Here is an 18,471-nt window from a genome sequence, read left to right on the forward strand (position 1 = left end):
CAAGGATTCGGATTCCTGGACCACGGTGTGAATTACTTGTACGATGGACTCCTCGCCAGAGACGGACTACACCTCAACAAACCTGGGAAACACACATTCGCCAGAAGACTCGCTACACTCATCAGGAGGGCGTTAAACTAGAAGAAGAGGGGACGGGAAGAAAAACATTAGACTCGAACAAAGAAGACCCAGGAAAACATACTCAGAAGGGAGGTAAGAACATTTCTAAAACAATCCACAGCGAGGAGATTGGAACAAAACAAAATCCTCTAAACTGCATGCTCGCAAACGCCAGAAGCCTGACAAACAAGATGGAAGAACTAGAAGCAGAAATATCTACAGGTAACTTTGACATAGTGGGAATAACCGAGACATGGTTAGATGAAAGCTATGACTGGGCAGTTAACTTACAGGGTTACAGTCTGTTTAGAAAGGATCGTAAAAATCGGAGAGGAGGAGGGGTTTGTCTCTATGTAAAGTCTTGTCTAAAGTCCACTTTAAGGGAGGATATTAGCGAAGGGAATGAGGATGTCGAGTCCATATGGGTCGAAATTCATGGAGGGAAAAATGGTAACAAAATTCTCATTGGGGTCTGTTACAAACCCCCAAATATAACAGAAATCATGGAAAGTCTACTTCTAAATCAGATAGATGAAGCTGCAACCCATAATGAGGTCCTGGTTATGGGGGACTTTAACTACCTGGATATTAACTGGGAAACAGAAACCTGTGAAACCCATAAAGGCAACAGGTTTCTGCTAATAACCAAGAAAAATTATCTTTCACAATTGGTGCAGAATCCAACCAGAGGAGCAGCACTTTTAGACCTAATACTATCTAATAGACCTGACAGAATAACAAATCTGCAGGTGGTCGGGCATCTAGGAAATAGCGACCACAATATTGTACAGTTTCACCTGTCTTTCACTAGGGGGACTTGTCAGGGAGTCACAAAAACACTGAACTTTAGGAAGGCAAAGTTTAACCAGCTTCGAGATGCCCTTAATCTGGTAGACTGGGACAATATCCTCAGAAATAAGAATACAGGTAATAAATGGAAAATGTTTAAGAACATCCTTAATAGGCACTGTAAGCAGTTTATACCTTGTGGGAATAAAAGGACTAGAAATAGGAAAAACCCAATGTGGCTAAACAAAGAAGTAAGACAGGCAATTAACAAGAAAAAGAAAGCATTCGCACTACTAAAGCAGGATGGCACCATTGAAGCTCTAAAAAACTATAGGGAGAAAAATACTTTATCTAAAAAACTAATTAAAGCTGCCAAAAAGGAAACAGAGAAGCACATTGCTAAGGAGAGTAAAACTAATCCCAAACTGTTCTTCAACTATATCAATAGTAAAAGAATAAAAACTGAAAATGTAGGCCCCTTAAAAAACAGTGAGGAAAGAATGGTTGTAGATGACGAGGAAAAGGCTAACATATTAAACACCTTCTTCTCCACGGTATTCACCATGGAAAATGAAATGCTAGGTGAAATCCCAAGAAACAATGAAAACCCTATATTAAGAGTCACCAATCTAACCCAAGAAGAGGTGCAAAACGGGCTAAATAAGATTAAAATAGATAAATCTCCGGGTCCAGATGGCATACACCCACGAGTACTAAGAGAACTAAGTAATGTAATAGATAAACCATTATTTCTTATTTTTAGGGACTCTATAGCGACGGGGTCTGTTCCGCAGGACTGGCGCATAGCAAATGTGGTGCCAATATTCAAAAAGGGCTCTAAAAGTGAACCTGGAAATTATAGGCCAGTAAGTCTAACCTCTACTGTTGGTAAAATATTTGAAGGGTTTCTGAAGGATGTTATTCTGGATTATCTCAATGAGAATAACTGTTTAACTCCATATCAGCATGGGTTTATGAGAAATCGCTCTTGTCAAACCAATCTAATCAGTTTTTATGAAGAGGTAAGCTATAGGCTGGACCACGGTGAGTCATTGGACGTGGTATATCTCGATTTTTCCAAAGCGTTTGATACTGTGCCGCACAAGAGGTTGGTACACAAAATGAGAATGCTTGGTCTGGGGGAAAATGTGTGTAAATGGGTTAGTAACTGGCTTAGTGATAGAAAGCAGAGGGTGATTATAAATGGTATAGTCTCTAACTGGGTCGCTGTGACCAGTGGGGTACCACAGGGGTCGGTATTGGGACCTGTTCTCTTCAACATATTCATTAATGATCTGGTAGAAGGTTTACACAGTAAAATATTGATATTTGCAGATGATACAAAACTATGTAAATCAGTTAATACAAGAGAAGATAGTATTCTGCTACAGATGGATCTGGATAAGTTGGAAACTTGGGCTGAAAGGTGGCAGATGAGGTTTAACAATGATAAATGTAAGGTTATACACATGGGAAGAAGGAATCAATATCACCATTACACACTGAATGGGAAACCACTGGGCAAATCTGACAGGGAGAAGGACTTGGGGATCCTAGTTAACCCCTTAATCCCGTATGACGTACTATCCCGTCAAGGTGACCTGGGACTTAATTCCCGGTGACGGGATAGTACGTCATACGCGATCGGCCGCGCTCACGGGGGGAGCGCGGCCGATCGCGGCCGGGTGTCAGCTGCATATCGCAGCTGACATCCGGCACTATGTGCCAGGAGCGGTCACGGACCGCCCCCGGCACATTAACCCCCGGCACACCGCGATCAAACATGATCGCGATGTGCCGGCGGTGCAGGGAAGCATCGCGCAGGGAGGGGGCTCCCTGCGGGCTTCCCTGAGCCCCCCGCAGCAACGCGATGTGATCGCATTGCTGCGAGGGTCTTACCTCCCTCCCTGCCTGCTCCAGACCCGGATCCAAGATGGCCGCGGATCCGGGTCCTGCAGGGAGGGAGGTGGCTTCACAGACGCCTGCTCAGAGCAGGCACTGTGAAGCAGCCTGCACTTCTCTCAGATCGGTGATCTGTCAGAGTGCTATGCAAACTGACAGATCACCGATCTGTATTGTCCCCCCCTGGGGCAAAGTAAAAAAGTTAAAAAAAAAATTTCCAAATGTGTAAAAAAAAATAAAAAAAAATATTCCAAAATAATGAAAAAAAATAAATAAATATTATTCCCATAAATACATTTCTTTATCTAAATATATAAAAAAAAACAATAAAAGTACACATATTTAGTATTGCCGCGTCCGTAACGACCCGACCTATAAAACTGGCCCACTAGTTAACCCCTTCAGTAAACACCGTAAGAAAAAAAAAAAAAAAACGAGGCAAAAAACAACGGTTTATTATCATACCGCCGAACAAAAAGTGGAATAACACGCGATCAAAAAGACTGATATAAATGACCATGGTACCGCTGAAAGCGTCATCTTGTCCCGCAAATAACGAGCCGCCATACAGCATGATCAGCAAAAAAATAAAAAAGTTATAGTCCTGAGAATTAAGCGATGCAAAAATAATTATTTTTTCAATAAAATAGTTTTTATCGTATAAAAGCGCCAAAACATAAAAAAATGAGATAAATGCGGTATAGCTGTAAGCGTACTGACCCGAAGAATAAAACTGCTTTATCAATTTTACCAAACGCGGAACGGTATAAACGCCTCCCCCAAAAGAAATTCATGAAAAGCTGGTTTTTGGTCATTCTGCCTCACAAAAATCGGAATAAAAAGCGATCAAAAAATGTGACGTGCCCAAAAATGTTACCAATAAAAACGTCAACTCGTCCCGCAAAAAACAAGATCTCACATGACTCTGTGGACTCAAATATGGAAAAATTATAGCTCTCAAAATATGGTAACGCAAAAAATATTTTTTGCAATAAAAAGCGTCTTTCAGTGTGTGACGGCTGCCAATCATAAAAATCCGCTAAAAAACTCGCTATAAAAGTAAATCAAACCCCCCTTCATCACCCCCTTAGTTAGGGAAAATAAAAAAAAAGTATTTATTTCCATTTTCCCATTAGGGCTAGGGTTGGGGCTAGGGTTAAGGCTACAGTTAGGGTTGGGGCTAAAGTTAGGGTTAGGGTTTGGATTACATTTACGGTTGGGAATAGGGTTGGGATTAGGGTTAGGGGTGTGTCAGGGTTAGAGGTGTGGTTAGGGTTACTGTTGGGATTAGGGTTAGGGGTGTGTTTGGATTAGGGTTTCAGTTATAATTGGGGGGTTTCCACTGTTTCGGCACATCAGGGGCTCTCCAAACGCAACATGGCGTCCGATCTCAATTCCAGCCAATTCTGCGTTGAAAAAGTAAAACAGTGCTCCTTCCCTTCCGAGCTCTCCCGTGTGCCCAAACAGGGGTTTACCCCAACATATGGGGTATCAGCGTACTCAGGACAAATAGGACAACGACCTTTGGGGTCCAATTTCTCCTGTTACCCCTGGGAAAATACAAAACTGGGGGCTAAAAAATAATTTTTGTGGGAAAAACAAAGATTTTTTATTTTCACGGCTCTGCGTTATAAACTGTAGTGAAACACTTGGGGGTTCAAAGTTCTTACAACACATCTAGATAAGTTCCTTGGGGGGTCTAGTTTCCAAAATGGGGTCACTTGTGTGGGGCTTCTACTGTTTAGGTACATTAGGGGCTCTGCAAACGCAATGTGACGCCTGCAGACCATTCCATCTAAGTCTGCATTCCAAATGGCGCTCCTTCCCTTCCGAGCCCTCCCATGCATCCAAACGGTGGTTCCCCCCACATATGTGGTATCAGCGCACTCAGGACAAATTGGACAACAACTTTTGGGGTCCAATTTCTCCTGTTACCCTCGGGAAAATACAAAACCGGGGGCTGAAAAATATTTTATGTGGGAAAAATTTTTAGTTTTATTTTTACGGCTCTGCATTATAAACTTCTGTGAAGCCCTTGGTGGGTCAAAGCGCTCACCAAACATCTAGATAAGTTCCTTAGGCGGTCTACTTTCCAACATGGTGTCACTTGTGGGGGGTTTCTACTGTTTAGATACATTAGGGGCTCTTCAAACGCAATGTGACGCCTGCAGACCATTCCATCTAAGTCTGCATTCCAAATGGCGCTCCTTCACTTCCGAGCCCTTCCATGCGTCCAAACGGTGGTTCCCCCCCACATATGGGGTATCAGCGCACTCAGGACAAATTGGACAACAACAATTGGGGTCCAATTTCTCCTGTTACCCTCGGGAAAATACAAAACTGGGGGCTAAAAAATAATTTTTGTGGGAAAAAATTTTTGTTTTATTTTTATGGCTCTGCATTATAAACTTCTGTGAAGCCCTTGGTGGGTCAAAGTGCTCACCACACATCTAGATAAGTTCCTTAGGGGGTCTAATTTCCAACATGGTGTCACTTGTGGGGGGTTTCTACTGTTTAGGTACATTAGGGGCTCTGCAAACGCAATGTGACGCCTGCAGACCATTCCATCTAAGTCTGCATTCCAAATGGCGCTCCTTCCTTTCCGAGCCCTCCCATGCGCCCAAACAGTGGTTCTCCCCACATATGGTGTATCATCGCACTCAGGACAACTTGGACAACAAATTTTGGGGTCCAATTTCTCCTGCTACCCTCGGGAAAATACAAAACTGGGGGCTAAAAAAATAATTTTTGTGGGAAAAAATGTTTGTTTTATTTTTACGGCTCTGCATTATTAACTTCTGTGAAGCCCTTGGTGGGTCAAAGCGCTCAAAACACATCTAGATAAGTTCCTTAGGGGGTCTACTTTCCAAAATGGTGTCACTTGTGGGGGGTTTCAATGTTTAGGCACATCAGTGGCTCTCCAAACGCAACATGGCGTCCCATCTCAATTCCTGTCAATTTTGCATTGAAAAGTCAAACGGTGCTACTTCCTTTCCGAGCTCTCCCATGCGCCCAAACAGTGGTTTACCCCCACATATGGGGTATCAGCGTACTCAGGACAAATTGTACAACAACTTTTGGGGTCCAATTTCTCCTGCTACCCTTGGAAAAATACAAAACTGGAGGCCAAAAAATAAGTTTTGTGGGAAAAAAAAGATTTTTTATTTTCACGGCTCTGCGTTATAAACTGTAGTGAAACACTTGGGGGTTCAAAGTTCTCACAACACATCTAGATAAGTTCCTTGGGGGGTCTAGTTTCCAATATGGGGTCACTTGTGGGGGGTTTGTACTGTTTGGGTACATCAGGGGCTCTGCAAATGCAACGTGACGCCTGCAGACCAATCCATTTAAGTCTGCATTCCAAATGGCGCTCCTTCCCTTCTGAGCTCTGTCATGCGCCCAAACAGTGGTTCCCCCCCACATATGGGGTATCAGCATACTCAGGACAAATTTGACAACAACTTTTGAGGTCCAATTTATCCTGATACCCTTGTGAAAATACAAAACTGGGGGCTAAAAATCATTTTTGTGAAAAAAAAAAGAATTTTTATTTTTACGGCTCTGCATTATAAACTTCTGTGAAGCACTTGTTGGGTCAAAGTGCTCACCACACATCTAGATAAGTTCCTTAGGGGGTCTACTTTCCAAAATGGTGTCACTTGTGGGGGGTTTCAATGTTTAGGCACATCAGGGGCTCTGCAAACGCAACATGGCATCCCATCTTAATTCCAGTCAATTTTGCATTGAAAAGTAAAATAGCACTCCTTCCCTTCCGAGCTCTTCTATGCGCCCAAACAGTGGTTTACCCCCACATATGGGGTATCGTCGTACTCAGGACAAATTGCACAACAACTTTTGTGGTCTAATTTCTTCTCTTACCCTTGGGGAAATAAAAACATAGGGGCGAAAAGATCATTTTTGTGAAAAAATATGATTTTTTTATTTTTACGGCTCTGCATTATAAACTTCTGTGAAGCACTTGTTGGGTCAAAGTGCTCACCACACATCTAGATAAGTTCCTTAGGGGGTCTACTTTCCAAAATGGTGTCACTTGTGGGGGGTTTCAATGTTTAAGCACATCAGGGGCTCTCCAAATGCAACATGGCGTCCCATCTCAATTCCAGTCAATTTTGCATTGAAAAGTCAAATGGCGCTCCTTCCCTTCCGAGCTCTGCCCTGCGCCCAAACAATGGTTTACACCCACATATGGGGTATCAGCGTACTCAGGACAAATTGCACAACAATTTTTGAGGTCCAATTTCTTCTCTTACTCTTGGGAAAATAAAAAATTGGGGGCGAAAAGATCATTTTTGTGAAAAAATATGATTTTTTATTTTTACCGCTCTGCATTATAAACTTCTGTGAAGCACTTGTTGGGTCAAAGTGCTCACCACACATCTAGATAAGTTCCTTAGGGGGTCTACTTTCCAAAATGGTGTCACTTGTGGGGGGTTTCAATGTTTAGGCACATCAGGGGCTCTCCAAATGCAACTTGGCGTCCCATCTCAATTCCAGTCAATTTTGCATTGAAAAGTCAAATGGCGCTCCTTTCCTTCCGAGCTCTGCCATGCGCCCAAACAGTGGATTACCCCCACATATGGGGTATCAGCGTACTCAGGACAAATTGTACAACAAATTGGGGGGTCTATTTTCTCCTGTTACCCTTGGTAAAATAAAACAAATTGGATCTGAAATAAATTTTGTGTGAAAAAAAGTTAAATGTTCATTTTTATTTAAACATTCCAAAAATTCCTGTGAAACATCTGAAGGGTTAATAAACTTCTTGAAATTGGTTTTGAGTACCTTGAGGGGTGCAGTTTTTAGAATGGTGTCACACTTGGGTATTTTCTATCATATAGACCCGTCAAAATGACTTCAAATGAGATGTGGTCCCTAAAAAAAAATGGTGTTGTAAAAATGAGAAATTGCTGGTCAACTTTTAACCCTTATAACTCCGTCACAAAAAAAAATTTTGGTTCCAAAATTGTGCTGATGTAAAGTAGACATGTGGGAAATGTTACTTATTAAGTATTTTGCATGACATATGTCTGTGATTTAAGGGCATAAAAATTAAAAGTTGGAAAATTGCGAAATTTTCAAAATTTTTGCCAAATATTCATTTTTTTCACAAATAAACTCAAGTTATATTGAAGAAATTTTACCACTATCATGAAGTACAATATGTCACGAGAAAACAATGTCAGAATCGCCAAGATCCGTTGAAGCGTTCCAGAGTTATAACCTCATAAAGGGACAGTGGTCAGAATTGTAAAAATTGGCCCGGTCATTAACGTGCAAACCACCCTCGGGGCTTAAGGGGTTAATGATAAACTTACCTGGAGCAGCCAGTGCCAGGCAGCAGCTGCCAAGGCAAACAGGATCATGGGGTGCATTAAAAGAGGTCTGGATACACATGATGAGAGCATTATACTGCCTCTGTACAAATCCCTAGTTAGACCGCACATGGAGTACTGTGTCCAGTTTTGGGCACCGGTGCTCAGGAAGGATATAATGGAACTAGAGAGAGTACAAAGGAGGGCAACAAAATTAATAAAGGGGATGGGAGAACTACAATACCCAGATAGATTAGCGAAATTAGGATTATTTAGTCTAGAAAAAAGACGGCTGAGGGGCGATCTAATAACCATGTATAAGTATATAAGGGGACAATACAAATATCTTGCTGAGGATCTGTTTATACCAAGGAAGGTGACGGGCACAAGGGGGCATTCTTTGCATCTGGAGGAGAGAAGGTTTTTCCACCAACATAGAAGAGGATTCTTTACTGTTAGGGCAGTGAGAATCTGGAATTGCTTGCCTGAGGAGGTGGTGATGGCGAACTCAGTCGAGGGGTTCAAGAGAGGCCTGGATGTCTTCCTGGAGCAGAACAATATTGTATCATACAATTATTAGGTTCTGTAGAAGGACGTAGATCTGGGGATTTATTATGATAGAATATAGGCTGAACTGGATGGACAAATGTCTTTTTTCGGCCTTACTAACTATGTTACTATGTTACTATGTTACCTTACCAGTCACTCCCCTGCAGCACCTCTCTGCTTCCAGCGTCCGGGACATTTCGGTGTGTGTGCAATAACATCATCGCACACGCCCGACACCTGACTCAGAAGTACAGAGAATATGGAGGGAGCAGGAGCTGTGCAGCCATCATGGTGACGGCCGTGCACAGCTCCCGGCCCCGGCGCAGATATGCGCGCTGATACTGTGTTGCAGCTGTGTCTGCTGCCGGCTGTGTCACAGTACAGCGCACACAGCCATGCTCAATTTCCATCAGGTGGCCATCGCTGTACTGCTGCTGGGGGAGCAGCCCGGGGGCATTTGCCTCTCTGCCATCCGGATACATGGGTGGGAGAAAATTGCATCAGCATTGGAGGGAATTTACCCTATACATCTCTAATCATCTGGCCATTGGGACACTTTTAGAACATGGACAACTATGAGCTAAGTACTCTTTTATCATACTTGTGATGAACCTCGGAAGAGGAGAAACACATTGAGTTGGTTAATTTTGAGTAAATTTATTTGAACAAGTGGTTATTGAGTATTGTCCTTCTGGTGTGTGATTTACTATGAGGGGTAAAAATTGTTTGTCTGGGACTGTACCAAAGTTCTCCCATCGTTGATTCTTGTGAATTCACACTGTAGGCTTTACTCCTATTAGGCTGAGTCTTGTTACAGAAATTGACCAGTGAGTATTCTCTATAGGGTTGGATCCAGTACATGAATATCATCATGATACTTTGTGCAGGTTGGTCTAAAATATGTTAGACTAGTATTTATGAATATTATTTCACAGTCCAGATATGGGTTTTTCATGCTTTGTCAACTAAGGACTGTTCTATCATATTTTTCTTTTTTGATTGCCATTATAATATCTGCACAATAGGAATAAATGGGGCCTTTTTTCAATAGGCGTCTATTTATTTATCAATATTGAGAGTATAAATGATTTCTGTATTGGGTGATAATAGCTATTATCAATTATCAGGACACTCTATATATGCACTTTTTGGATCTATTCATCTATTATCACCTCATTTCTTGTTGGATCTTTTTAACTACTCTATTTCTATCTATAACTATTCTATCTCCTAGTCCATTAGTAACCACTTATTCCCAAAATTTGGAGTATGAACTTAAATGCCTTCATATAAACAAAGGGATTTAAAGGGGAAAATTAAGTCCTTCATGACCCAGCCTATTTTGACCTTATTGACCTTGCCATTTTTTGCAATTCTGACCAGTGTCCCTTTATGAGGTAGTAACTCAGGAACGCTTCAACAGATCCTAGCGGTTCTAATTTTTGCATTTATTTGTGAAAAAAATGGAAATTTGGCGAAAATTTTGAAAATTCTGCAATTTTCAAATTTTGAATTTTTATTCTGTTAAACGAGAAAGTTATGTGACACAAAATAGTTAATAAATAACATTACCCACATGTCTACTTTACATCAGCACAATTTTAGAAACAATTTTTTTTTTCCTAGGAAGTTATAAGGTTTAACATTTGACCATCGATTTCTCATTTTTACAACGAAATTTACAAAACCATTTTTTTAGGGACCACCTCACATTTGAAGTCAGTTTGAGGGGTCTATATGGCTAAAAATACCCAAAAGTGACACCATTCTAAAAACTGCACCCCTCAAGGTGCTCAAAACCACATTCAAGAAGTTTATTAACCCTTCAGGTGCTTCACAGCAGCAGAAGCAACATGGAAGGAGAAAATAAACGTTTAACTTTTTAGTCACAAAAATGATCTTTTAGCAACAATTTTTTTATTTTCCTAAGAGTAAAAAGAGAAACTGGACCCCAAACATTATTGAACAATTTGTTCTGAGTACGCAGATAGCCCATATGTGGGAAGAACCACTGTTTGGACGCACGACAGGGCTTGGAAGGGAAGGAGCACCATTTGACTTTTGAATGAAAAATTGGCTTCAATCGTTAGCGGACACCATGTCGCGTTTGGAGAGCCCCTGTATACCTAAAGATTGGAATTCCCCCACAAATGACCCCATTTTGGAAACTAGACCCCCCCAAGGAACTTATCTAGATGCATAGTGAGCACTTTGAACCCCCAGGTGCTTCACAAATTGATCCGTAAAAATGAAAAAGTACTTTTTTTTCACAAAAAAATTCTTTTAGCCTCAATTTGTTCATTTCCACATGGGCATCAGGATAAAATGGATCCTAAAATTTATTGGGCAATTTCTCCTGAGTACATTGATCCTCACATATGGGGGTAAACCACTGCTTGGGCACACGGCAGGGCTCGGAAGGGAAGGAGCGCCATTTGACTTTTTGAGTGAAAAATTAGCTCCAATCAATAGCGGACACCATGTTGCGTTTGGAGAGCCCCTGTGTGCCTAAACATTGGAGATCCCCCACATGTGACCCCATTTTGGAAAGTAGACCTCCCATGGAACTAATCTAGATGTGCGATGACTACTTTAAACCCCCAAGTGCTTCACAGAAGTTTACAACACAGAGCCGTAAAAATAAAAAATCATTTTTCTTTCCTCAAAAATTATTTTTTAGCCCGCAATTTGTTATTTTCACAAGAGTAACAGGAGAAATTGGACCCCAAACGTTGTTGTCCAGTTTGTCCTGAGTACGCTGATACCGCATATGTGGGGGGAACCACTGTATGGGCACATGTCGGGGCTCAGAAGGGAAGTAGTGACGTTTTGGAATGCAGACTTTGATGGAATGGTCTGCGGGTATCATGTTAGGTTCGCAGAGCCCCTGATGTGCCTAAACAGTGGAAACCCCCCACAAGTGACCCTATTTTGGAAACTAGACCCCCAATGAAGTTATCTAGATGTGTGGTGAGCACTTTGAACCCCCAAGTGCTTCACAGAAGTTTATAACGCAGAGCAGTGAAAATAAAAAAATCATTTTTCTTTCCTCAAAAATTATGTTTTAGCAAGCTATTTTTTTTACTTTCGCAAGGGTAACAGGAGAAATTGGACCCCAATAGTTGTTGCCTGGTTTGTCCTGAGCATGCTGATACCCCATATGTGGGGGTAAACCACTGTTTGGGCCCACGTTGGGGCTCGGAAAGGAGGGAGCACCATTTGACTTTTTGAACGCAAGATTGGCTGGAATCAATGGTAGTGCCATGTTGCGTTTGGAGACCTCTGATGTGCCTAAACAGTGGAAACTTCTCAATTCTAACTCCAACACTAACCCCAACACACCCCTAACCCTAGTCCCAACTCTAACCATAACCCTAATCACAACCCTAACCCCAACACACCCCTAACCCTAATCCCAACCCAAACCCTAATCCTAACCCTAATCCCAACCCTAATCCTAATCCCAACCCTAACCACAACCCTAACCCCAACACACCCATAACCCTAACCACAACCCTAACCACAAGCCTAATCTTAACCCTATTTCCAACCCTAGCCCTAATTCCAACCCTAACTCTATGTGCCCACGTTGCAGATTAGTGTGAGATTTTTCAGCACCATATTTGAAAAATCCACAGTTAAAAAGCACTGCATTTTACCTGTGGATTTACCGCGGATTTCCAGTGTTTTTTGTGCGTATTTCACCTGCGGATTCCTATTGAGGAACAGGTGTAAAACGCTGCGGAATCCGCACCAAGAATTGACATGCTGCGGAAAATACAACGCAGCGTTTCCGCACGGTACTTTCTGCACCATGGGCACAGTGGATTTGGTTTTCCATAGGTTTACATGGTATTGTAAACCTGATGGAAAACTGCTATGAATCCACAGCAGCCAATCCACTGCGGATCCGCAGCCAAATCCGCGCCGTGTGCACATAGCCTGATTTTACCCTAATTCTAGTTCTAACCCTAATTCTAACCCCAACCGTAGCCCTAACCCTAACCCTAGCCCTAACCCTAGCCCCAACCCTAGCCATAACCCTAACCCTAGCCCTAACCCTAACCCTAGTTCTAACCCTAACCCTAGTGGAAAAATTAAAGTAAATATATTTTCTGTATTTTATTATTGTCCCCACCTATGGGCGTGATAAAGGGGGGGTTCATTTACTAATTTTTTTATACTGATCACTGTGATAGGTTTTATCACAGTGATCAAAATGTACCTGGAACGAATCTGCCAGCCGGCAGATTTGGCGTGCGCACAATGCATGCGCCCACCATTTTGGAAGATGGCGGCACCCATGGAGAAGATGGACATACACCGGGAGGCTCGATAAGTATGAGGGGAGGATCAGATCACAGGGGGGATCGGAGTATGGGGAGGTGGGATCAGAGCATGGGGGAGCGTACAGGAGGACGGGGGAGCGGACACACGGACGAAGGGGAGCGTAGCACAGGACGGAGGACTAGGGAGGAGATCGGTGGCGGTGGTGGGGGGCATATCAGGGTTTCCAGCCATGGCGATGATATTGTAGCATCGGCCATGGCTGGATTGTAATATTTCACCACTTTTCATAGGTGAAATATTACAAATTGCTCTGATTGGCTGTTTCACTTTCAACAGCCAATCAGAGCGATCATAGCCACGGGGGGGGGGTAAAGCCACCCCCCGGGCTGAAGTACCACTCACCCTGTCCCTGCAGATAGGGTGAAATTGGAGTTAACCCTTTCACCCGATCTGCAGGGACACAATCCCTCCATGACGCATACGCTGCATCACAGGTCAGATGGCACCGACTTTCATGACGCAGTGTATGCGTCATAGGTCGGGAAGGGGTTAAGAATGCCTGTGAGGTGTTCCGAATTAAATTAGAAAATAAATTGTCCCACAACAATTCCATGGAGGTGTTGTCTGGCATGAAACAACTAACTGGGTTTAAAAGGCAAAGCGTGGGGAAGTGGATCTGACTTGGCTAATGAAATGAACGGGTTTTTCAACAGATTCTCCAACATAAGCACAGCATCATCAGGAATGGGTGATGGAGCTGGGAAAGGATCGGCAGCATTGACATTGGGGATAAACTGCCTTCTTTCACCGTCTCCCAAATCGACATGAGAAAACAGTTTAGTAGACTTGTTATTGGCAAAGCAGCTGGGCCCAATGGTCTCAGTCTACGTGTCCTCAGAGAGTGTGCAAACCAACTGTGTACTGTCTTTCAGGACCTGTTTAACTGGAGCCTTCAAACACAGAGTGTACCAGAACTGTGGAAGAGCACCTGCCTGGTGCTGGTTCCTAAGACCATTTTTCCAACTTCCCTACAAGACTATCGTCCAGTGGCTTTAACATAACGTGCTATGAAGTCCTTGGAGAGAATAATACTTGCCTACTTGTGTACGAGGGTGAAGGCTTCTACCGAACTCCTGCAGTTTGCGTACCAGCAGAGATTGGGGGTGGATGATGCTGTAGTGTCTCTACTACATACAGTACATTCATTCTTGGACAATGATGGATCTGTAGTTTGCACCATGTTCGTTGACTTCCCAAGTGCTTTCAATACCTTACAGCCGCCCTTACTACATAATAAGTTGACTGATATGGTGGTAGATGAGGGGATGGTGAACTGGATAAATGACTACCTGATGGACAGGCTGCAGTTTGTAAGGATGGGGGAGGTGGTATCTGACAGTGTACGGAGCAGTGTTGGAGCCCCTCAGGGTACAGTCCTATCCCCTTCCTCTTCACATTGCATACAGCTGACTTTCAGTATAAATCAGATTTTTGTCACCTCCACAAATTTTCAGATGACTCAGTGGTTGTAGGGGGCATTGTGGTTGCAGGGGGAGAGGGAATATAGAAGGTTGGTTTCTGACTTTTTGGATTGGTGCCTGACTAACTGTCTAGAACTAAATGTAAAGAAAACCAAGGAGTTGGTGGTAAGTTATAGAAAGAAAAAGGATTACTTACCGATCAATATTGCTGGCCAGGAGGTTTAGATTGTTGAGAGCTACAAATATTTGGGGGTTCACCTTGACACTAAACTCAATTGGAGGTGTCATACATAAAAGGTTTACAAGAAGGGAATGAGCAGACTGTACTTTCTTCGGAAGCTGAGGTCCTTCAATGTGTGTAGTAAAATGCTGGAAATGTTCTACCAGTCCATTGTGGCAAGTGCCATTTTTTTTTGCTATCATATTGCTGGGGCAGTAGTGTGCGAGTATCTGACGCTAATAAGCTCGAAAAACTTATAAAGAAGGCAAGAGCGGCTGTTGGCTGCCATCTGGACTCTTTTGAGGAGGTATTGGAGGATAGAATTCAGAAGAAGTGTTGGGCTATAATAATCAATAATACACACCCACTGCACGAGCTGTTCTTGAAGCAGAAGAGCATATTCAGCAGCCGCCTAATCCAACTAAGGTGTAAGAAGGAGAAATTCAGGAAATAGTTTGTACCTACTGCTATGGGGATGTATAATATTTTCCAAAGGGTGGTAGACAACAATCAACAATATATGTATATTTGCGCTGAAGGTACCATAAATATATCAGAGAGCTTTTAGTAACACAACTTCATAAAAAACTTCATAGAAAGCTTAATAAAAAATGCTAAATACCGTCCTTCATGTACACAGTTACCTTAATCATGGCAAGTGTGGCAATCCTCATTAAAGACTGTTGTCCAGAAAAGGTCCTTGTAGTTAATAGGCGGTCATATTCAAGTGTCCACAATTAAACCTCCCAAAGTAGTACGCAAGGGATGGTCCTCAATGTTGCCAAAACGAGGGGGTAAGGGTATTAACCTGTTCCGGCCGGTGACAGGCACCCCTTGCCCTATAGATAGTATTCCTAGCTCCCACGCTTCCAAAGAAATTGCCAGCAAGGTGCAGCAAAGCTGCAGGACCTTGCGTGACGTCACAAGCACGTGATACTTCACGTGACCGGCTTACAGAGCGCACCCAGGACCAAAATTCTATCCGACGCGTTTTGAGGTCAACAGACTCCTTCATCAGGGATGGTCCGGTGCATAACAGAAGGTGCTTATATACTGTAACTTATGGAAGCGCTGTGCTTACTTATTAAAAGCAAAAAGTTCTATTTCGCTGTTGAGGCCATTCGGAATCAGCGTTTTCATTTCAAATATCCACTTACTCTCCTCTCTTGACATTTGGTGGATGAAATTGCCTTTCCGCCAATTTTTCTTTACTATTTTAATCCCAGTGACGACAATATTTTTTATTGAACCCTCATGATACCTCTCAAAATGTTGTGATACAGGATGACCTGCAAATTTCTTGTTAATGTTACGTAAATGTTCCCCAATGCGCACACTCATTGATCGTATTGTGCGCCCTATATATAATTTCCCACATGGACATTTAATGCCATAGATTACTCCTTGAGTAGAACAAGTTATAAAGTCCTTGATTGTCACTTCTTCTGCATAATTGGCAATACTTAATTGTTTCTTTGTGTTTAATTTTCAACACGGTAAACATTTCCCACATGGAAAAAAACGGACAAAGTCTTTGATATATGCGGCAGTATTGGAGACAAAGGTTTACGTATCGTTGGGGCTATTATATTACCTAGATTGTTTGCCCTCTTATAAACAAATCTAGGATGTTCAGCTAATGATTCTCCAATCACTTTGTCCTCCTTCAATATTTTCCAATATTTCTTTACAATTTTTTTCAGAATTTGACTGTTGGAATTATATGGAGTTATTATCGGAATATCTTCATTTACCATGCTCATAATTTTTTTCTTTTTCTGTTTGAGTAATTTTTTCCTTGATTGTTTTCCCACTTGTTCTTTAGTTCGTATCAAAGTTTGTTTATCATATCCTTTCTGACTAAACTTCTCTATTAAAATGTCTGTCTCCTTATTATAATCTTCTGATTTGGAGCAATTTCTGTGGGTTCCTATAAATTGGCTTTTGGGAACATTTAGGAGCCAACTGGGTAAATGACAACTGCTTAATGAAATATAGTTATTAGAATCAGTAGGTTTGTGATACAGACTAGTTTGAATGCTATTATTTTCTATAAAAATTCTTAAATCTAAAAAATGTACTTCTTTATTACTAGTTAGTGTTGAGCGATACTTTCCGATATCGGAAAGTATCGGTATCGGAAAGTATCGGCCGATACCGTCAAAATATCGGATCTAATCCGATACCGATACCCGATCCCAATGCAAGTCAATGGGACGAAAATATCGGAATTAAAATAAACCCTTTATAAACTTGTAGGTTCATTCTACATGAAGGAAAACAACTAAGAATAATGTAGGATGTATTGGGGGACGTGGCGGAGACATTAAAGGCACAGAGGTTTAGCCCAATGTAATAGAATAGCAGGATTTTGGGTTTTTTTATGACGTTCGGCGTTAGAAAGATTTTGACTATGTTAATTTTTTTTTTATTTTGTCAGATATTGATGTTTCACTACTTCCACGCCCTTCACCTTCTTTTTTACTTCTCCCACACTTTCTTCTTCATTATCCTCATCATCAGCTTCTTTGACATCAACTTCTTCACCTTATTCATCTTCTTCTTCATCTTCTACCTATTATTTTTTTTGTTACATACATTGTTCATATTCTTTTTATTTTACTATTATCTTCTTCATATTCAACTTCTTCATCATATTCTTATTTGTGACAGGCATTCCCGTAGTTGTTATCTATAAAAGTTTGAAGATTACACCTTCCGTTCTGCCTGTCACAAAACAGTTACATTTGTCCGCGTTCAGTTTGGCCTGCAGCATCAGGCTTTATCCAGGGGCACCACGAGGAGGAACGGACTCACCCCCATACACTGCTTAGTCTTCTTCTGCTTATAATTTAGATAATATTTTTTGCTCTGATATTTAGTGTTATGCTTAATGTTCTTCTGCTCTTTGTTCTGCAGCCTCTTGTTCTTCTGCTTCTCGGTCTTCCAGGTCGTCGTCGTCTCCAGGGTTGTCGTCTCCGGGGTTGTCGTCATCGGGGTGGTCTTCAGGGTCGTCGTCTCCGGGGTCGTCGTCATCGGGGTGGTCTTCAGGGTCATCGTCTCCAGGGTCGTCGTCATCACGGTGGTTGTCGTCTCTGGTGTCGTCGTCATCTTAGGGGTGGTCTTCCGGGTCATCGTGATTAGTCTCTTGAACTTGGAAATGTAGCAGAAGGTACAAGAAGGCTGAGAAAATGCCGAGAACCAGCTGATGGAACTGGAACTCGGATGGCTACCCGAAGGTCCAAGAGCCAATGGAACTACCGAGGACCAGCTGACGGTACTGGAACCAGGATGGGGAGCAGAAGGTACAAGAGCAAAAGACAGTGCCGAGAACCAGCTGACGGTGCTGGAACCCGGATGGGTAGCCGAAGGTCCAAGAGCCAATGGAACTACCGAGGACCAGCTGACGTTACTGGAACCTGGGTACTAAGCAGGAGGTACCCGTGCCTGAAAGCACTACCAAGGACCACCTGACATTGGTGGAACTCGGATACCCAGAGGGAGGCACCTAAGCCAAAGGCTCTGCCCGGAACCAGCTGACGGTACTGGAACCAGGATGGGGAGCAGAAGGTACAAGAGCAAGTGTCTGCGTGGCTTTTGCAGGACACGATGCCGGCTGCACAGCAGGGGAACAGCTGGTGGTGCTGAACCCCACTGACACATTGGCTGGTGTTTTTCTCTGTGCAGCTAGCAGTACCGGGCCCCAACTGGCGGTGTTAGAGCCCGGGGTCAGCAGGAGGAGGAGATAGAGCAGAGTGTAGGCCGAAGCCTGCACTGGCGGCAGCTT

The sequence above is a fragment of the Ranitomeya variabilis genome, chromosome 3 (assembly GCF_051348905.1).
Source record: "Ranitomeya variabilis isolate aRanVar5 chromosome 3, aRanVar5.hap1, whole genome shotgun sequence".
Taxonomy (NCBI): Eukaryota; Metazoa; Chordata; class Amphibia; order Anura; family Dendrobatidae; genus Ranitomeya; species Ranitomeya variabilis.